Here is a 20211-nt window from a genome sequence, read left to right as displayed (position 1 = left end):
TTAAGCTGCAGTTTTGCACAGAAATCCTCACTAAAAGATACGAAAAGACTTCTCAGTTTCTTCCCCCTCCCTCCACTTGTGAAGCAGGGAGAAGAGGATGAAGTTGTGGTTGTTTTGCAGGTAATATATATGTAAGCACTCTAGTTTGAAAGTGAGATAACTTTTCAAAGCCTCTAGTGAGGATTTCTGTGAAAGATGGGCAGGGGGAGTTCTGAATGTTTGGCAGATAATCTAGTTCCTGTTTTCCCCACAACTTCCCTTTCCCAACCCCCACACCCATTGCTTTGATATCTGAAATGTCTTTTTATTCAGCCTCTTGTCAAGCGTTGGGTTTAGAGGGGAGGGATGTTGCAAGAAAAACAGGAACTAAATTGTTGACTGCCAAATATCTGCTACTTCCCACTCTTTGCAACTTTGCTCCACCCTCCCACCTTTCACAAAAATCCTGGGTAGAGTCTGCAGCTCCCAAATGAAAACTGTCAACCTTCTGGCAACTTCCCTCCTCCATCTTAGTTCCCAGCTGTCTTGGAAGCTGTAAGATCTTTTTACAGCTGATGATTTCTGTGCAACTTTGGGGCTGGGAGGAGGGAAAGAAGGAGCTAAAACTGCATTAAAACTACTCCAGTACATGTCAGCTTAAAAAGCTCAGCACTTTTCAATGAGATCTGTGCAGTTTGCAGAGAAAGCTAGGGAACTTCCTATCCCAAGACCATAGAAATTTAAATAGATGGATTTTTCTTAACACTCACCAGGATTCACTCAAGAATTATCATCCGTAGTGTAAGCATACATCTGCATCTGTTTAAAGCTGTATTTTATGTAAAATGTTGTGGGCGAACCCTTAAAAAAATCCCAGTTGCAGCAAACACAGGAATTGGTACTAAAACACAAAACAATGGTCTGTGAACACTATCAAATTTCATGTCTAATACCAGCAAAAAATTATAGAAACCATAATAAACATAAATCATAACCTTGGGAAAACCATAGTCATGTTGCTAAGTAAAAACAGCATTGAAACAAGAATTAGTAAAGTTTAGGTCATAAAAGGAATCCAGGGCAGGAAGTATTATGGTCATATTCACTCAGCTGAGATAATCATATTGGTCCCTCCTCCTACTGGACCTTGACTATATCTGTTTGCAAAGTCTAATTCTTCCCATCTCCTGAATTACTAAATCAAGCCCTTGGCATGGCTATTAGAAAAGACACATTGTCTGATGGGCTTAGATTAACAATGAATCTGGTAATTGTCCGGAAATATATATTTAATTCATAAAAAGTCTTAAATCATGACATAGTGATGAGGACGTTTTTAAAAGAAAATGAAATACTAGTAATCACAAATTAATTGAGAATGTTAGAGCTATTCATTTTCTTGACAGTGTAAAACTTTTTATCATTTTCATGCCACCACTTTTTAACTTCTGTTTTTTTCATTAATGCTGAGCTGTTAATGTTTAAATATCTCAATTTTTGCTCACTAATGGGTAAAGAGCTAGACAATTATGGTTACCTTTATGATCAGATGACATTTTCTTGCTGTCCAGATTCCTCATCATTGTAGGATTTGGCTCTATAAGAACAGGTTTATTTATTAATTAATTTATTTTGCTGCAGGTTTGGTATCAGAAGATGATGGAATCTTCCATGTTAGTTCATCCATGTATGTGCTGTTGGTCAAGATTTCCCCAGATGAACAGCTGGCCATTGTTGTCAGTGGTGAGAGTATTTCAGTTCATCTTTATTATGGTCATAGATCAGAACAATGGTGGCAATATTGTTTATCTGATGAAAGAAGAATAAAGAAGGTCTAGAATCTACTTTGTCTATTGCTGAACATATGATCAGGTTTTACAGAATCAGTAGCCATTTGTCTAGCAAAGCATGTACATCTATCCATGAACATTCAGTGTGAGATTTTGCCCCTCACTTATATGCTCTGTGTGCAGAATCAGGCTCTAGTCACAGATCATCATTGCTGAGTAGTTGTTTCTAGGTTTTTGTTTAAAATTATTTAATTCACATTTCCTCCAAAAACAAACAGCAAAACATCTTGAAACTGAACTGCTGCAATGAAAAGGCTTGAAATGAGGTATGAGGAGAAATTTCAGTTAACATTTTTAATGTGAACCTACTTAATTTCTACATCCTGAACTAGGGATTGAAGGAATATTTCAATATATTCAAAATTGTTTAAATGTGTTTTTTGTGTAATGAGAAACCCTGATGAGGAGAATCCTGCATTGATGAGAATTGCCACAAGTTTGGGGCTTATTAATTTGCACATGGTTTTTTGGGGGAGGGGAAACAAAATTTTCTGCATGTGAAACAATATTTTTAGTACAGAAAATAATATTTCTCTACAGGGATATTATTTTCTGAACATAAAATGCTGTTTCCTATCCATAAAATGATATTTTCTACACAAAACAACCATACACAAACTTTTGTGCAGAATAAGACCTTTACTATAGTGAATTTTCCTTCTTCATTTTCCTGCCCAGGAAATGGCATTTTTCAACAGAGAAAATAATATTCCTGTGTAAAAATACTATTTTCTCTGCGGAAAATGTTGTTTTCTATGCTAAACAGCTACATGTAGTATAATTCTTAAACTATGAATATTCAAGAACTGTGCACTTTCTTATAGTGGGAATAAAACTGGTAAAATTATTTAGTGCTTTCTTTGAGAACAATAATAGCAAAGAAATGCATCCCTTTCCTGAACCAATATTTGGACAATTATCATTTGTTATTCACACTTTTCTGATTTTTGAACATATACAAAAATGTGCATGTCATGCCAGACAAATCTGATCTCTTTCTTTGATAAAATTACCAGCTTGGTAGATGAAGGGAATGCTGTGGATATAGTATATCTTGATTTCAGTAAGGCCTTTGACAAGGTTTCCCATGATATTCTTGCAAACAAGCTTGTAAAATGTGGGCTAGACAAAGGAACTGTTAAATGGATCTGTAATTGGTTGACTGGCCGAACCCAAAGGGTGCTCAACAATGGCTCCTTTTCATCCTGGAGAGAAGTGACCAGTGGGGTCCCACAGGGCTCTGTCCTGGGCCCAGTGCTATTCAACATCTTTATCAATGACCTGGATGACAGAATTGGGAGCACACTTATCAAATTTGCAGATGACACCAAATTAGGAGGAATAGTTAATACTCCAGAGGACAGGACCAACATTCAAAATGATCTGAATAGACTAGAAAGCTGGGCCAAAGCTAACAAAATGAAATTCAACACAGAGAAATGTAAGGTACTGCACTTAGGGCAGAAAAATGAAATGCACAGATATAGGATGGGAGACACATTGTTGAATGAAAGTACATGTGAAAGAGATCTAGGAGTCCAAGTAGACCATAAGTTGAACATGAGTCAACAGTGTGATGCGGCAGCTAAAAAGGCCAATGCAATTCTAGGCTGCATCAATAAAAGTATAGTGTCTAGATCAAGAGAAGTAATAGTGCCACTGTATTCTGCTCTGGTCAGGCCCCACCTGAAATATTGTGTCGAGTTCTGGGCGCCACAATTCAGAAAGGACATTGAGAAACTGGAGCGTGTCCAGAGGAGGGCGACTAAAATGGTGAAAGGTCTGGAAACCTTGCCCTATGAGGAACGACTCAGGGAGCTGGGGATGTTTAGCCTGGAGAAGAGAAGGTTAAGAGGTGATATGATAGCCCTGTTTAAATATTTGAAAGGATGTCACATTGAGGAAGGAGCAAGCTTGTTTTCTGCTGCTCCAGAGGACAGGACCCAGAACAATGGATGCAAGCTACAGGAAAAGAGATTCCACCTCAACATTAGGAAGAACTTCCTGACAGTAAGGGCTGTTCGACAGTGGAACAAACTCCCCCAGAGTGTAGTGGAATCTCCTTCCTTGGAGGTCTTTAAGCAGAGGCTGGATGGCCATCTGTTGGGGATGCTTTGATTTGGATTTCCTGCATGGCGGGGAGTTGGACTGGATGGCCCTTGTGGTCTCTTCCAACTCTATGATTCTATGATATTCACAGGGAAGCAACTGTAAAAAATCTGTGTGAATATTGTATCTCTAATTAAGAATTAGTATTTGGTAGGCCTTCGTCTGCTCTGTATTCATCATATGGCTTTGCACAAGGTATGATTACCTACTTGGATTTCCCCTTTTTGTAAAATGAAAAAAGTTATTGCCTTTTTTTTAACTCACTGGTTAAAGATGAATACTGCTTCATGAAAAGAGCACCTGTAGCACTTGGGTACTGGAAATCCTGTATACAAAGTTATCATGATATCGTTATTTCTTTATTTAAAAATAACAATACTTTTTTGCACTTACTAGGACACAACAAAGCACCTACCAAGTATGGAAAGAAATGTAATATAGTACTCGCTGCAGCCATCCAATGTATAATTTATTTTCCAGGGGTAAATGCAGAATATGCTATTAACTTGCTTAGCATGTGTTTTAACAGATTTGTAAATTTTTTTGAAAGAGGAAAATGTTAACAGTTTAATGAGAATTGCTGAGAAGGCAGCATGCAACTGTCCTCTCTCTGAAAAATTATTTCCTCTATAATTTCACTAGCAATTTTCTTAAAAGTTGGGGAAAACACAATTATTCCCCCTTGTCTTCATGAAACATCCTATAACATAGCCACTGTGCCAGTAAGGATAATGACTCTTCACAGTGTAATAGAGCATCAGTGTGGTATAGTAGTTTGAGTGTTGGACTATGGCTCTAGATACAAAGGTTTGAATCCCCACTCAGCCACAGAAACCTACTGGGTAATTCTGAGCAAGTCACACACTCTCAGCCTCAGATGAAGACAAAGGCAACCTCTCTCTGAAGAAATCTTGCCAAGAAAACCCTATGTTGGGTTCACCACAAGTCACCACAAGTCAGGCATAACTTGAAGGCACACAACAACAATCATTGATTACATAAATTGATTCAGTGGTCTAGTCTAGTTGTGACAAGCAATTAGATTGAGGTCCACGTCTTTTCACCTGATTGCTCCAGTAATGGTGTATATGACAGGATTTTACAAGAGAGTTTGTGCAGTGATTATAATACATTATCCTTAGACTTTGTATACCTGATTACTATATACGTAGGGTATATTAGTGATCAGTGGCGTCCCTGCCCCATGTGTCATCTGGGTGTGGTGGGTGGGGCTCCCAAGGTGCAGAGATTCAGGGGCAGCACACCTGGCCCTTCTTCTCAGTACCTCATGAGTAGTATGACATGGTGGCAACGAGATGGAGTGGGGCCCCACCCTCTCCCTCAGTGCCTCTGTGTCATCCTACTCATGAATAGGGGTGATGTAGTGGTAGTAGTGAGGTGGAGCTGGGCCTGGACTTCTCCCTCAGTACCTCGGCATTGTCTACTCATGGCAGCAGCAAGGGGTGCAGGAGGGGGCCTGACTGGGTGTCACCCCTCTTCTGGGGTGTCACCCAGTGCAGGGATTTTTTGTCAAAAAGCTGAATGATCTACTTGTTTTAATAGTGTTTAGTGGTATGCTGCCAAAAATCAGTGATGTAACTCCCCATTGAAATTTGACACTTTAGTTTTGGGGAGAATGGGGGTGGGGCACAAAACTAGTCTTGGGATCATGTGATGCCCTGGCCTCATATTACCCTTCTATCCCTAATCTAAGTGAAGACATAATGTCCACATGTTATTGCTTTCAACGTAACATGTTCTATTGCCAGAGCCTACATGTAAGAGTCCCTGTTGGAGGACAAGGGTCAGGTGGATCTGCTCCAGTGGAACACTTTGCACCAGAAGCAGAACCCAAGTCCCCAGACACTAGTTTTCTGGATCATCTGCAGGCTAAGGAGCTTATCACACAGCTTTTATAACATACCTACATACAGTTTATTCATGACAACCAAATACAGGTTATAGCCATCAAATTACACAAATAATTAAAACCCTTTAAAACTTCCACAGTCAATTAGCTCTATAACATATAGAGCAATATGTTTACACCAAAATTACAAAAATATTTCATACAAAACATCACAATTTTCCATACTCTATTCATATTAACATAATCTGTTTACTGCAGATTCCCATGCAGGCCTTTATCCTCAAAGTCTAATCTAAGTTTAGCTGCTTTCACAGCAAATCTAGCAGTGTTCTACATAACAAGTAAGTGATTTTCTCCAAAATATAGTCTATTCAATAGATCTTCACCAGGTTCTATGATAACCACTAAAAGCAAAGAATCAAAAGATGAAAACAATACGTCCAATGCCCTAGCATAAGATTCTCTAATTCTCAAATCTGTCTCAATATACTTTTAGCTCTATTCACACTGTATTTTTTATCTCTAGCCACAAATAATCATTAAGGAATGTGAGTTATCCACTTTAAGGAATCTGCAGTCGGTATGGTTAAAAGTGGTTGCTGAAGTAAGAATCAGCTGTTCATTTATAAAACTAGAAGGGGCAGCATGCGTTTCTTACAATCAGGTAGATACTTCACTGGTGAATACTCTGTTCTGTCTCCCAGCAACCCAGCTGTTGGAGGACAAGGGTCAGGTGGATGTGCTCCAGTGGAACATTTTGCACCAGAAGCAGAACCCAAGTCCCCAGACAATAGTTTTCTGCATCATCTGCAGGCTAAGGAGCTTATCACACAGCTTTTAAAATATGATTTACCACTCTTGAATTGAAGCCTGCATCCTAGTCCTATTGCATGGCATTTTTCTCACAGCCCACCATCCGAGTACAGCCTGGCTGCAGCCCAGGTCCCTTAACACGCTTCGGTGCCCATTTTTCAAAGTTGGGAGCTTTCCAACTTTGAAAAATGGCCACCAAAGCATGTGAAGGGATGTGGGCTCCAGCAGGGCTGTACTCAGGATGCAGCCAAAATTATACATCAATGCAGGATCAGTAAGTTGCCTTATGAAGCTTTACAATAAGCCCCTAAATCTTGGTCCTGCAGAGGGGATTCCTCTCCCTCACATGAACAAGGAGTAGATACTTTTTATTTTATTTTATTTGCTGCTTTTCTCCCAGGCCAGGCACAAGGCAGCTTCCATAACAAAATAAAATAAATATAAGTGATTTAATGTTAATCTTAACAAAAGGCCCCTTTAACATGCTACCGCAGAAAGATCAAAACAATGCTATGATTGTTGCTTCATTTTCTATCTTAGGAAATCTGTTTTTCCCTCTTAAAACTGTTACTTTTTCAGCTCTTAAATGTTCTCTTTTGCATACATTCACATGCCATAAACTTCTTAAATTGTCATATTTATTAAGGAATCAAAGTGGGGAAAGTGTATGTTCATGGAGTGAAAGTTCATATCAAATACCCATTCAGTTCATTTTGCAAGTAGTATATTCCCCTCCATGAATATATATACAAAATTATAATCACTGTGAAATTCTAATTGAACATTTCTGCTCTTTGCAGTTTCCAAACACAGAGTTCTTCAGAGTCCACATGGCTAACATGTTTGTGTGTGTTAGTTAAGTGCGTTAGTGGGTGCTAGAAGAACAAACATGTCATGGGTAACCTTCAATGGAGTCTACATGGGGCATCCTGGGGGAAAGGATATGTTATGTGGAACCCAGTCAAATATATGATCAGTAGCAACCTAGATCCAATAGCTTTAGTCAAATTGTCTTCGCTAACCTGGTTTAGCACAGCATTATGTACCCTGATTTAATAGTCAGACTAGGCCTGTGCTGGTTGCTGATCATATATGACATAGGCAGGGGAGCTGCTGGCCAATCCTTCTTTTATGGGTTTTGGGGCAGAACATTTGAAATTGGCTTTTACAAATAGATCAGACCAATGTGGCATTAGTAAGTATCCATGAATACTTCAATCCAAACACAAGCATGCTGCACCAAAAGAGAATCCATTTAGAACTGTAAGAGCTCACACACAACCTTTAGGATCAGTTTTCAGCATCCCTTAGCCTCCATGCTTGAAGGAGATGTAACAGTGATGATCTATTATTCTTAACTAACACTCACACACACACTATTGCTGCTTTTCCATGGCTGTGAACTTCTTGCTTGCAAAGCTTCATTGTAATTCATTGAGGCCACACAGTGATCTCTCACTCTGGCCTTCCTTGCCAACTTAGCTCTCCCAAGATACAGAGCTCAGTTTAGCCTATGGAAATCTCATGGCTGACAACCTAGTAAGCAGCATACTTCTATTATGCTCATGACTAGCTAAGATTAGTAATAGTGGTAGCAGCAGCAGTTCTGTCTAGGGCTAGAACACACTAGCATAAAAAGCCAGCCAGCTGGCTTGGGGGTATGGCATACATGCTGCATGCCTCCAAGATGCCTGGAAGCCAGCTTCACACTGGGTGCTCTGGCGGCATAGCGTTTAGAGTTTAGACACCACACACCACCGGAGCACCTTGAAGCTAACTTCTGTCTATGGCGGGGTCAAAAAGCTGACTTTTTGCTGGCGTAAAAGGGAGCAGCTGTTTGTCATTTCTTTTTCGGCTGGCAAACAGACAGATTGAGGCCACAGCATGTGATTGCCACAGTCCCAATCCAACTTTGTCAGGGTGGCTTCAAGCTGCCCCTTTGGGCCAGTCTGTTTCACCCCTTATTCAACTTGCATGCAGAAAAATAATACAAACAGCAGGCTTAGACTCAGAAAAAGGAGGAGTAAAGATCAACAATCTAAGATACACAGGCAACACCACATTACTAGCAGAAAACATCACAGACTAGGAACAATTATTAAACAAGGTCAAAGAAGAAAGCACAAAGGCAGGCTTAATGCTGAACATAAAGAAAAGAAGAATGATGAAGAATGAAGAAAGAAAAGAAGAATGCAGAGGACTGACATACATTCAACCTAGAAAATGAGGTAATTGCAAAAGTAAAAGAATTCTCGTATTTTGGCTCAATGGAGACTGCAGTCAAGAAATCAGAAGACGACAGAGGCCCTCTTCAGACTGGCCATTAAGGCTGGCCTGGGGGTGAGGGTGGGGCATCATGTCCAGATGATGCACTCCCTGACTCTGCTTCCAGGGTGCCATGATGCCATGCACCACTCCACATAGTGTACAGCATCATGGCACTCCTCCAGTGCTGCATCCATTCAACACAGCACTGAAGACATGCTGCCAAATCATGGCAGCGCAGCTATACAGCCTTTCCTGGCCTCCTTTTTATGCCATGAAAAGGTCAAATAGGGGTCATGGTGTATGGTTGCTGCAGTCCCGATCCATCTAGAAAAGAGGTGGCAACATGTCACCCCTTTGGGGTGGTCTATCAAGCCCCTTAAAATAGGAAGGGCAGCTATGAAAGAGCTAGAAAATATCCTAAAGAGTAAAGATGTACAACTGAGCACAAATGTTAGAATCATCCAATCTGCTGTATTCTCCATCACCATGTATAAATGTGTATGACGGGCAGTGAAGAAAGCAGAGAAGAAGAAAATTAATTCATTGGAAATGTGGTGCTGGAGAAGAATTCTGAGAATACTGTGGACAGCCAACAAGACAAAAAAATGCTTCTTTGAACTTATTAAGCCTGAAATCTACCTGGAAGCCAAGATGATCAAACTGTGACTATCATACTTTGCCACATCATGAGAAGTTGTGACTCGCTGGGAAAGACAATAATGCTAGGAAACATGGGGAGCAGTAGAAAGAAAGAAAGACCCTACGCTAGGTGGATAGACTCAGTTAGGGAGATCACAGGTATGAATTACAGGACCTGAGCAAAGCAGTGGAGGGGGCAGTGGAGGGGATCATAGGGTTACTATGAGTTGGGGTTGATCCAAGGACAGCTAACAACAACAACAACAACAACAACAACAACAAAGAACTAGCTCTCCTCCTCCTCCTCCTCCTCCTCCCACTCCTCCTCCCACCTCCTCCTCTCCCTCTCCCCCCCTCTTCGTTGACAGTGGCAGTTTTCTCTCCCTTGACTTAAATGATATATAATAGTGTGGATGAAGGTTCTCTTCAAGCTATTTTGTTTTCAGTGCTAAGCTGATTTTCTACCTGGTATCAGATTTGCCATTCAGTGATGAGCACATAACTGATTTCAGCTTTCAGGGCATGATGACTATAAAAATGAGAATCATAAGGATTCCCAGTTGTTTCTGTATGACAGCTGTATAAGGAAGAAGGCTTCACATTCATCATTTTTGTGAAAGCTGTATTTTTACCATTTCTGGAACTCCTAAGGTTATATTGAAACTGACACACAGAAAAGCAGATTTACCCAGCTACATACAGCAAAGATTTTATATTGTTCACTTCTCCTTTCCAGACATTCCCACACTCTTCTATCATTCTATCTAGTTGTGGCTAAGCATGGTGGAAGCAATATTAATTGAAGGGTAGTCCAATCACTCCCATTCCCAATTAGCATTTGGACACTAGTCATTTCTAAAGCTCTAGGACATCAGGGCTAAGAACATACATGGAACTATGGTAGATCAAACCAAAAGTCCAGTGTTCCATTGTACAGTGGACCATCAGATGTGTAAGGAAATACAAGTGGAACAGCACATCCTCCCTTATTTCCCCAGCAAATGGTATTAAGGGGCACACTGTCCTCAATGTATTATTATCATGTTTAGTAGCCACTGTTGGCCATGAATTTATCTAATTCCTTTTAAAGCTATTCATGGCATGTTTGGATAGTGGATTCCACAGCTTAATTCTACACTATGGCTCATTGTCCAAGAATGAGCGATAGTGATGATGATTATCATCATCATCATTTTCATCATCATTATTCTTCAAACTATATTGAAGATGTTGTGGAATGCCAAAGAATTGTTAGCAGACATGCAGTTGTAGGGACAAATGGTCAAATTCACAGTGTGTGTGTGTATGAATGAGAGGTGTAATTTGCTGGTAGCACATATGAGAACTTTGAGCGCAATGCAGAGTGGTAAGTAAGTAATTAAATAAATTCTAGTCAACAGAAATAGTAAAATCTTCCCTCGGGATTGTTGACTTGGGATCAGTTCAGAAAAGGAGTACCCAGGCTTCTGTTTCTCTGCATCTGCAGTAAAGTCTGATGCACTTCTCACAGTCCTTTCACTATATAAGGCTCAGAGAGCACCACAGAAATTGAAGAGCAGAAATATGTGCCACTAACATTTCTGCTTTTCATATTTTTACCCACCTTACATAGGCAAAAATATCCCCATGATGGTCTCCTCCAGCTACAGGGGTTACACAAAGAGGTATATCCTATAAACTTCTAAAAAGTATAGAAATCATAGTAGGGACAGAGTATGTCAAAGGAGTCCTGGTGTATATGATAAATTTATCTCTTACATATGTGTACCTGTAGATAATCAAGAGGGATTATATGGAAGCATTCTTGGGAAAATAAGCGTTACAGGGGAAGGCGAGATCGATACGTAATATCTATCCCTCCTTCCTGTCCCTCTCCTAACCAAAGGGACCTGAGGGTCACTCCAACCGTACCACAAACCCTGTCTCTGCTCCTGTGCAATGCCAGGTCTATTAAGAACAAGTCCCACATCATTTACGACCTGCTCGAGGATAATAACTGTGACCTGGCTTGCATTACTGAGACATGGCTTGGGCCTGAAGGGGAAGCTATGTGGGCTCAGGCCCTACCTGCTGGGTACTCAGTGAAGGATCAGACCAGGTTAGGTGGGCAGGGGGGGTGTTGCCTTGGTGCATAAGAACACCTTGTCTTTAACCAGGAACCATGTTCGCCAAACTTCCTATATCGAGTGTATTTACCTGACCCTGAGGGCCAAGGACAGTCTAGGGATTCTGTTGGTCTACCAGCCACCCTGTGCACTAACAGACTCCCTTAACGAGCTGACACAGTTGGTCTCGGAGCTGATGCTGGAGTCCCCCAGGCTTCTGGTCCTGGGAGATTTCAACATCCCCTTTGCGGCCAACGATGTTCCATCCGGTGCGGCTTGGGAATTCATGGATACCATGATGGCCATGGGCCTGTCTCAATTGGTCTCGGGTCCGATGCATTCTGCGGGTAATACACTCGATTTGGTCTTTTGTACGGACATGGAAATTCCATGGGCGGAAATTACTAATATTTCCGCTCTGTCATGGACAGATCATTTCCTGGTGGAGGCAAAAATCAAGGCATCTACCCAGATCCCTCCCGGGGGGTGGTGGACCTATTAGAATGGTCCACCCTTGAAGGCTGATGGAACCCGAAAGCTTCCAGGAAGCCCTAGAGGGGTATATGGTTGGAAGTGACGGCGACACTGTTGATGCCCTGACCAACATCTGGGACACTGATCTCTCCAGGGCTATACACAGCATCGCTCCCAAGCGTCCTCTCAGGCCTGCTTCCAAAAAGAAGCCCTGGTATACGGAAGATCTCCGGGCAAGGAAGCGGGTGTTGCGACGGCTAGAGCATGCCTGGCAGAAACACCAGCGCTTACCCGACAAGGCTCTCCTAGACCATCTTTTGGAGGACTATGGAGAGGCGATACGTGCAGCTAAGAACTCGTTCTATGCTGCACGTGTCGCGTCCGCGGAGTCGCGTCCAGCAGAGTTGTTCAGGGTTGTGAGGGAGCTAACTCAGCTCCCTCCTGCCCCGAACCAGATCCTTGAACCTTCTAAGGCCCACTGTGACCAATTTAACAACTTCTTCGTGGATAAAACCTCTCGGATAAGACAAGGTCTTGATACCAGCATTAGAGCAGAATCCAGAGCAGAGGCATCCAGAGCCGCCGTGGACTCGATTGTACTGGATCAGTTTGAGCCTGTTAGTACCGAGGATGTGGACAAGATCCTTAGAAGTGTTAGGAAGACAACCTGCTCTCTCAATCCCTGTCCCTCGTGGTTAGCGGCCCAGGGGGGACCAGTAGTAACTGCAATATTACACTGGATTATTAACACATCTTTGAGGGAAGGGCAGTTTCCAGCTAGTCTGAAATTGGCCATCGTAAAACCTTTGTTAAAGAAGCCTTCCCTCGACCCCCTGTTGCACAACAATTATCGGCCAGTCTCGCTGCTGCCATTTTTGGGGAAGGTGATCGAGAGGGCGGTTGCAATTCAGCTTCAATCGATCTTGGATGAAACGGACCATCTAGACCCATTTCAAACCAGTTTTCGGGCGGGCTATGGGGTTGAAGCTGCCATGGTCGCCTTGGTCGATGATCTCCGTCTGGGCATGGACAGGGGTAGTGTGTCCCTGTTAGTGCTCTTGGACATCTCAGCGGCTTTCGATACCATAGACCATGGTATCCTTCTGGAGCGCCTGGCAGGGGTGGGAATCGGGGGCACTGCGCTCCAGTGGTTCCGATCCTACCTTTCCGGGAGGTTCCAGATGGTGCAGCTGGGGGACGTGCGCTCCGATAAGAGGGCCCTTACATCTGGGGTCCCTCAAGGAGCCATTCTGTCTCCCATGCTTTTCAACATTTACATGAAACCGCTGGGAGATATCATCCGGAGTCATGGGGCGCGGGGTTATCAATACGCTGATGACACCCAAATAATTTTCTATATGTCTCCGACTGATGCAGTGACCAGGGGTGGCATCTCTCCTCTCGTGGCCTGTCTGGAATCGGTAATGGGCTGGATGAGGGAAAACAGACTCAGCCTGAATCCAGAGAAAATGGAAGTACTCGTGATAGGTTCTCCCGGCCCAGGGATGGTGGTGGTTCCACCTGTCCTGAACGGGATCACGCTTCCTGTGAAGGACTCAGTACGCAGTCTGGGGGTGCTTATTGACTTGTCGCTCCATCTTACTTCACAGGTGGATGCGACGGTCAAGAGCACCTGCTATCAGCTTCGGCTGATACGCCAGCTGCGTCCCTACCTGGACCGGAGGGACCTTGAAACTGTAGTACATGCTCTAGTAACCTCTCGATTGGATTTCTGTAACGCGCTCTACATGGGGCAACCCTTGTACCATACCCGGAAGCTGCAACTAGTGCAGAATATGGCAGCACAACTGGTCACTGGTACTTCCAGGGGCAGTCATATAACACCTGTGCTTAAAGACCTTCATTGGCTGCCTATTCGCTTCCGGGCGCAATACAAGGTGTTGGTTATTACCTATAAAGCCCTAAATGGCTTGGGCCCAGGGTACCTGGAGGACCGCCTCTCTCTGTACAATCTGCCCCGCACACTCAGATCAACTGGGCAGCAATTATTGTTCCAAAGGCTAGACTAGTTACTACCACCAGGAGGGCCTTTACCACATTGGCCCCCAACCTCTGAAACTCGCTGCCCGTTGAGCTCCGCTCGGCCACCTCCCTGGCCCAATTTAAGAAGGGGTTGAAAACATATCTTTTCGAGCGGGCTTACCCCTGACTCTATCCCCCGGTATATTTTCTCACCCCTCCATCGTCAGCTGGTTGAGCTGGCATGAGTTTGCTTGTTTTTATTGCAATGTTTTAATGTATTTTAATATGTTTAATTGTATGGATTTTCTTGTTGTACACCGCCCTGATTTTTAGAAGGGCGGTATAGAAATAAATTATTATTATTATTATTATTATTATTATTATTATTATTATTATTAATATCTCCTTGTAATGAAAGCATGAAGAATTGTATGTCCTTTATATATTCCCTTTCTGTTAACAATTTGCTAATCCTTCATTCTCATTTACAAAGATGTCATATAATGCTTGTGAACATGATAGACATACATAGTCATTGGTAGACTTCATTTTCAGACATTCTTGGATACTGCTTACTTTTGCAGAGGGAATAGATGACAATTGATTTCAATTTGTTTTTCATAAGAATTAAATTTTTTAAATTTCTTCTCATTTACTATCCAAAGAACCTGAAGTTACAAAAATACAAATAGCCTGAAACCCGAATTAACTAATTGGTCCATCCAGACTTTGAGTAACTCTTAAAAATCTGGAGTTGAATATCTGTGTATTCAAATATTTTGGTGCTAAATTGGGGGCTTTTAATATTTAACAACTAGATGGAACACAGAAATAAAATTTTCCACACCACGCTGGGACTAGCTGTACCTTGGAATTTGGCCAATGCCTATGGAAAAAATAACTTATATTCAATTGTGAAAGAAAAATACTAAAATCCAAATATTTCTTCATATTCAGGCTGGAAAGAACTAAAATTTAAATAGTTCAAAAGTTAGAGAAAACTAAACTGAAAAATATTTCCATCCTTATGTCTCACTACACACAGTGGCTCTTGCTGAAATGAGGTAGGGAATTCTATAAGGTTGTTCCCACTGAACAACAACCATGGAGAGATGGCTGATCTCTTCACCAGTAGGCACTTTATGTCAGCAGTAGGATTAGGTATTATTGGACCTTTGACTGAGAACCTATATCGGGATCACATGGTATAAATCTCTCCATGGAGTGATATGTTGATTGTGCTGTGTGATGCTTGCATTGAATGGCAATGTTACACAACTGAATGAGCAACAAAATGTGAAATCTGAATGTGCAGTTGAATTCACAACCAAATTTGAATTTGTACATGCCATGACACTGTAAGCATAACACCACATACACAACCTTGAACTGAATGTGGAGATTTCATATGAGATGAAAATATCCAGTCACTTCCATAAGTGAACGTACACAAGCAGGAGACATCAATAGGATTCCATCCTTATTGTTCATGAACATTACATTTGTTGTTGTTGTTGTTATTATTATTATTATTATTATTATTATTATTATTATTATGCTTTATTTATATAGCGCTGTAGATTTGGACAGTGCTGTACATACAAATAATAAAATAGATAAGAGTAAACCTGCCCATGGTATACAGTCTAAGAAATAATAGCATAATACATATAAATAATACATAAAAATACAGGAAAGGATTCAGTAAAACAGGCAACAAATTAAAAATGTCAAATAATAGTCACGCAATGCCTGGGAATGCTTCTCTGAATAGGATGGTCTTCAATGCAGTTTTGAAACTAGTTAAAGAAGTGATGATCCATGCTTGTGGGGGAAGAAAGTTCCAGGAGTGAGGGGCAGCAACTGAAAAGTGACGAATCTGGGACGGGGCAGAGAAAATCATGGGCTGAGACAGCAGACCTTGACTACTAGAATGGAGGGCCCGAGCGGGAAGGAGAGGAGAAAGAAGGTCTGATAAATAAGTAGGGGCCAGCCCATGGAGGGCTTTAAAAGCCAGCAACAGGAGCTTATACTGAATACAGAAGGGGAAGGGGTGACCATGAAGGATGATAATGGTGGGCGGATGTAATAATGCATGCAGCTGAATGTTGGACAGAAATTAAAGGACGGAGGTGTGAGAGAGGAAGCCCTGCCAGAAGGAGGTTGCAATAATATAGTCGTGAGGTGATCAGAGCGTGGACCAGAGTCTTGGCAGTAGAGGCCGAAAGAAATGGACGGATTTTAGCAATATTGTAGAGAAAAAATCTACAGGCCTTAGCTGTGGTCTGGATCTGGAGGATACACGACAGAGAACAATAAAAAAATGAAACCAAGACTGAGGGCTTCCTGGACTGGTCAAATAGAGATGTCATCAACAGAAACAGAAAAGGAGTATTGGAGGGAGGGCTTAGGTGGAAAGACAAGAAGCTCGGTCTTGAACATGTTGAGCTTCAAATGCCGATAGCACATCCACTGAGAGACAGCTGTCAGACAAGATGAAACTTGCTGTTCAAGCCCCGGAGAAAGGTCAGGGGTGGAAAGATACAGCTGAGTGTCATCGGCAAACAAATGATAGGAAAAGCCAAAAGAACTAATGAGTTTTCCTAGGGACAACGTGTAGAGAGAAAACAAAAGGTTTTCAAAAATTTGGTTGGTGCTCCTTGAATGAATTCTGCCACACTATTGCTAGCATCCTCTTAGTGGCATTGTTCTATGCATGGGAGTGATTTTTTTCTTTGGATAATATACAATGGTCATATCCAGATAATGGCAGCATAAGTAGGATTTCACATGTGGGACTTGTGCATATATGAGAGTGCATTAAAGTACACAGTATATGCATTGCCTGAATGCATTGTCTTTGCATACTGTGCATTTCAATCTCACTATGTGTTGTCAGCCCTATACATTGATCATTGATCCACATGACATGTGCTATGTTGGTGTTCAGTATAAAGGTTGCATAACATATATCTGCTGGCAAGTATTTATATTATATTAAGTTGAAGTGGTACAGGATCTGGGACCATTTTTGTTGTTGCTGTGTGCCATCAAATTGTTTCTGACTTATGGTGAATGTCAGATGATCCTATCATGTAGTTTTCTTGGAAATACCTTCCTCTGAGGTATCACATTAATAGGTTTCCATGATTGAGCAGAGATTCAAACCCTGGTCTCCCGAAGTCCTCGTCCTACAATCAAAGCACTCCACTGTGTTGGCTTTCATATTAGCCTGTGACTACTAGTAATGGCATTAGGCCCACTTCTATCCTAATTCACCAAGCCATCATTACCCCAAACTTTGCATTGTTCTCTAAGGAGACAGATTAGTATTATGCAGATAGGCAATATTTTAGAGTCTCTATGTAAAGATTGGTTTCATCATTGCATAGGTTAGCTGTTAGCATGAGACAGAAGATAAGCTGAGAGATGTCTTCATGCAATTCAAGCAATTTTGTCTACCAATATAATATGTCAGATGTTTGTGATAGCAAGGAAAACATTACCCCAATTATGGGGTGAACCATTCAAAATGAACAACATACGGTCTGGTGCTATCATCCATGTGAAACTAGTTGAAGAAAGCAGCTGACAGCTTTAAAGTGTAAACTAGCTGTAGGTGAAAAGAAGGACTTGGCTTGTGCTTTAAAGTGACCATTACTGGTGCCACTGCAATGTATGAGGGACTCTAAAAAGAAAATACTGGCATATTTTCTTTATGATCACCCTCCATTTTGAAAAAGAACCCTTTCAAAGATATGTGCTACAAGTCTGGGGAAAAATGTGTTTTACTAGCTTGTGTAAATGTTTTGACACTTGAATACTGGATGCCTTTTTATGTATATAAAATAATTGCTTTACTCTCCATCATGTTATAAACCTGTGACAAACTGTATATATTTCAACAAAACTGTTTTATTTTTTGCCTTGTTTTCTCTCTGATATTCCAGCTACTTCCTTTGATTTTACATACTTCAAAAGTCCACTGTGGGGGAAAGATGCTTTGTTCTTTCTTTATTATCCAAGAAGGAGAAAAAGCAGAGAGAAGAGAGTCAAAACTCACCCCTCCCAACATACAATTCATGAGAAAGCATCATGTTACCATTTCCCTAATTTTTCATTCAATTGGAATACTTTTTAGGTGTTCTTTCTTAGCGATAAGTAACAGAAGCCATATTTTCATATGTTGCTAAGATGTGATTTGCATGATCCCAAATTTGCCCTCTGTTATAAGGTTAATTCAAAAGAGCACTACAATCAGATAAAGAATGACTGTCAAATTGTTATGTCTTACACTCCCATAAATTATCAGCACAGTATAAAGTAAGCACAAATAACACTGGCATACATACTTCTTCAGAATTTAAATTGACTGAATTCAAACGAGATTTTGTGAACAGAATATAGACTCTTATTTGCTGTCCCAATGCAGATGACAAGTGCATCTCCACAAGATTCCCTGTCATTCATCATCAGTGAGATGTAGCCCACAAATCCCTGTGGAATAATAAAATTTGGTGGCTTTTAAGTTACCATAGGAATATACGATAAACTGACCATGAGGTCTCTTCCTTGATCAATTAGGTCATGGGTGGGCAAATGTGAAAGGCTAGGGGACACCCTGGTCCCCCAGGAGACCTTTGAGAGCTGCAACTCACACTACCTCCACCTCCAAAACAAACAAACCCAAAAGGATTTCCGCAAAATGCCTTTCCCAAAAATGCCCTCTAGGAGGCATAGAGTGCATTTTCACTATGTTCTTGAGACTTCTTGGGCCATTTTAGATCCCAGAGAAGCCTTAACAACAAGGAGTGAGCAGAAGTGACTACTTATTCACTTCTTGTCTATTTGTTTTTAAAAAAATACTCGTCTGAGTACTAAATTCATCCAGGAGATCCTAAAACATTGTGGAAATGCCCTCCACAGTTGGAACAAAATAGGTGTTTGTTTTGAAAATATGTTTTTGACCATTGGGGAGTCCTGGGAGGTTGCATGCAGCCCATGGGTTGCACTTTGACCAACCATGACCAGCATCAACACTGGGTTGTGTGACCTAGCCCTATGTGTGAAACTCAGTGCACTAAAAGTGATATGATATGAAACATGTGTCAGAGTCCCATATCCTCTTTTTCTTAATGGAACTTAATGGAACTTAACAAAGTAGCAGAGGCGCTAAGAAATCCTGTTAGTGAACTGGAAGTTTGGACTCAAAGGTGAGCTGCTTTGAGTCCCTATGTTGGGAGGAAGATAGGATAGAAGATAATATCATCATCATCAACAACACCACCACCACCACCACCATCACCACCACCACCACCATCATCATCATCCTAATCCTATCCATGGATTCTCAAGTCCTGAACTGCAGGACTCAGGAACTACTAATCACCTTAAAGATACTTATAGGTATTTACCAGCCCTAAACCATGTAAAATTCTTGCATATGCTTGCCAACTGAATAAGACCAAATCAACCTAACATTTATTAATTTCTAACAGTAGTATACACAAGGTAGGACCAAATTAATTAAAGAAATATGAATAGGAAGATGAAGACTCAACAAATGCAAAAAAATGAGCCATCTCCCAGGGTCAGGGGTTTCCCAGCAGAAAATGAGCACTAATCAAGCAGACACTAATCCTCTTTTACATACCTTCCCAGCCTGAGGCCTGCCATTAGCAACAGAACAATACACATGGAAATCACTTCTGCCTTCCCAGGTTCACACAGTGTGTGTGTGTGTGTTTGCGCATACACACACGCACGCGCGCACACACACACACCTCCTTTCCAGGCAAGCATTCTCTGAAGATGCCAGCCACAGATGCTAGTGAAACGTCAGGAATAAACTTCTAGAACATGGCCACATAGCCCAAAAAACTTACAAAAAACTATAGATGCTGGCCATGAAAGCCTTCGACTTCACATTGAAATATGAATAGCTAGCCATAGCCCAAATGAAATGGGACTAGATCATCTTAATAAAGAACCAGCCCACCCCTGCAACTACAGGCCTTCTTCCAGCAAAGTCAGCCCTCCATATCCACAGATTTTTTATCCATTGATAATGGCTTGAAAATATTTATAAAATATATATATTCCAAAAAGCAAGCCTTGATTT

This window comes from Sceloporus undulatus, chromosome 2, assembly GCF_019175285.1.
Source record: "Sceloporus undulatus isolate JIND9_A2432 ecotype Alabama chromosome 2, SceUnd_v1.1, whole genome shotgun sequence".
Taxonomy (NCBI): domain Eukaryota; kingdom Metazoa; phylum Chordata; class Lepidosauria; order Squamata; family Phrynosomatidae; genus Sceloporus; species Sceloporus undulatus.
The sequence above is the reverse complement of the archived record's forward strand: the minus strand, read 5'-3'. Positions refer to the sequence as shown.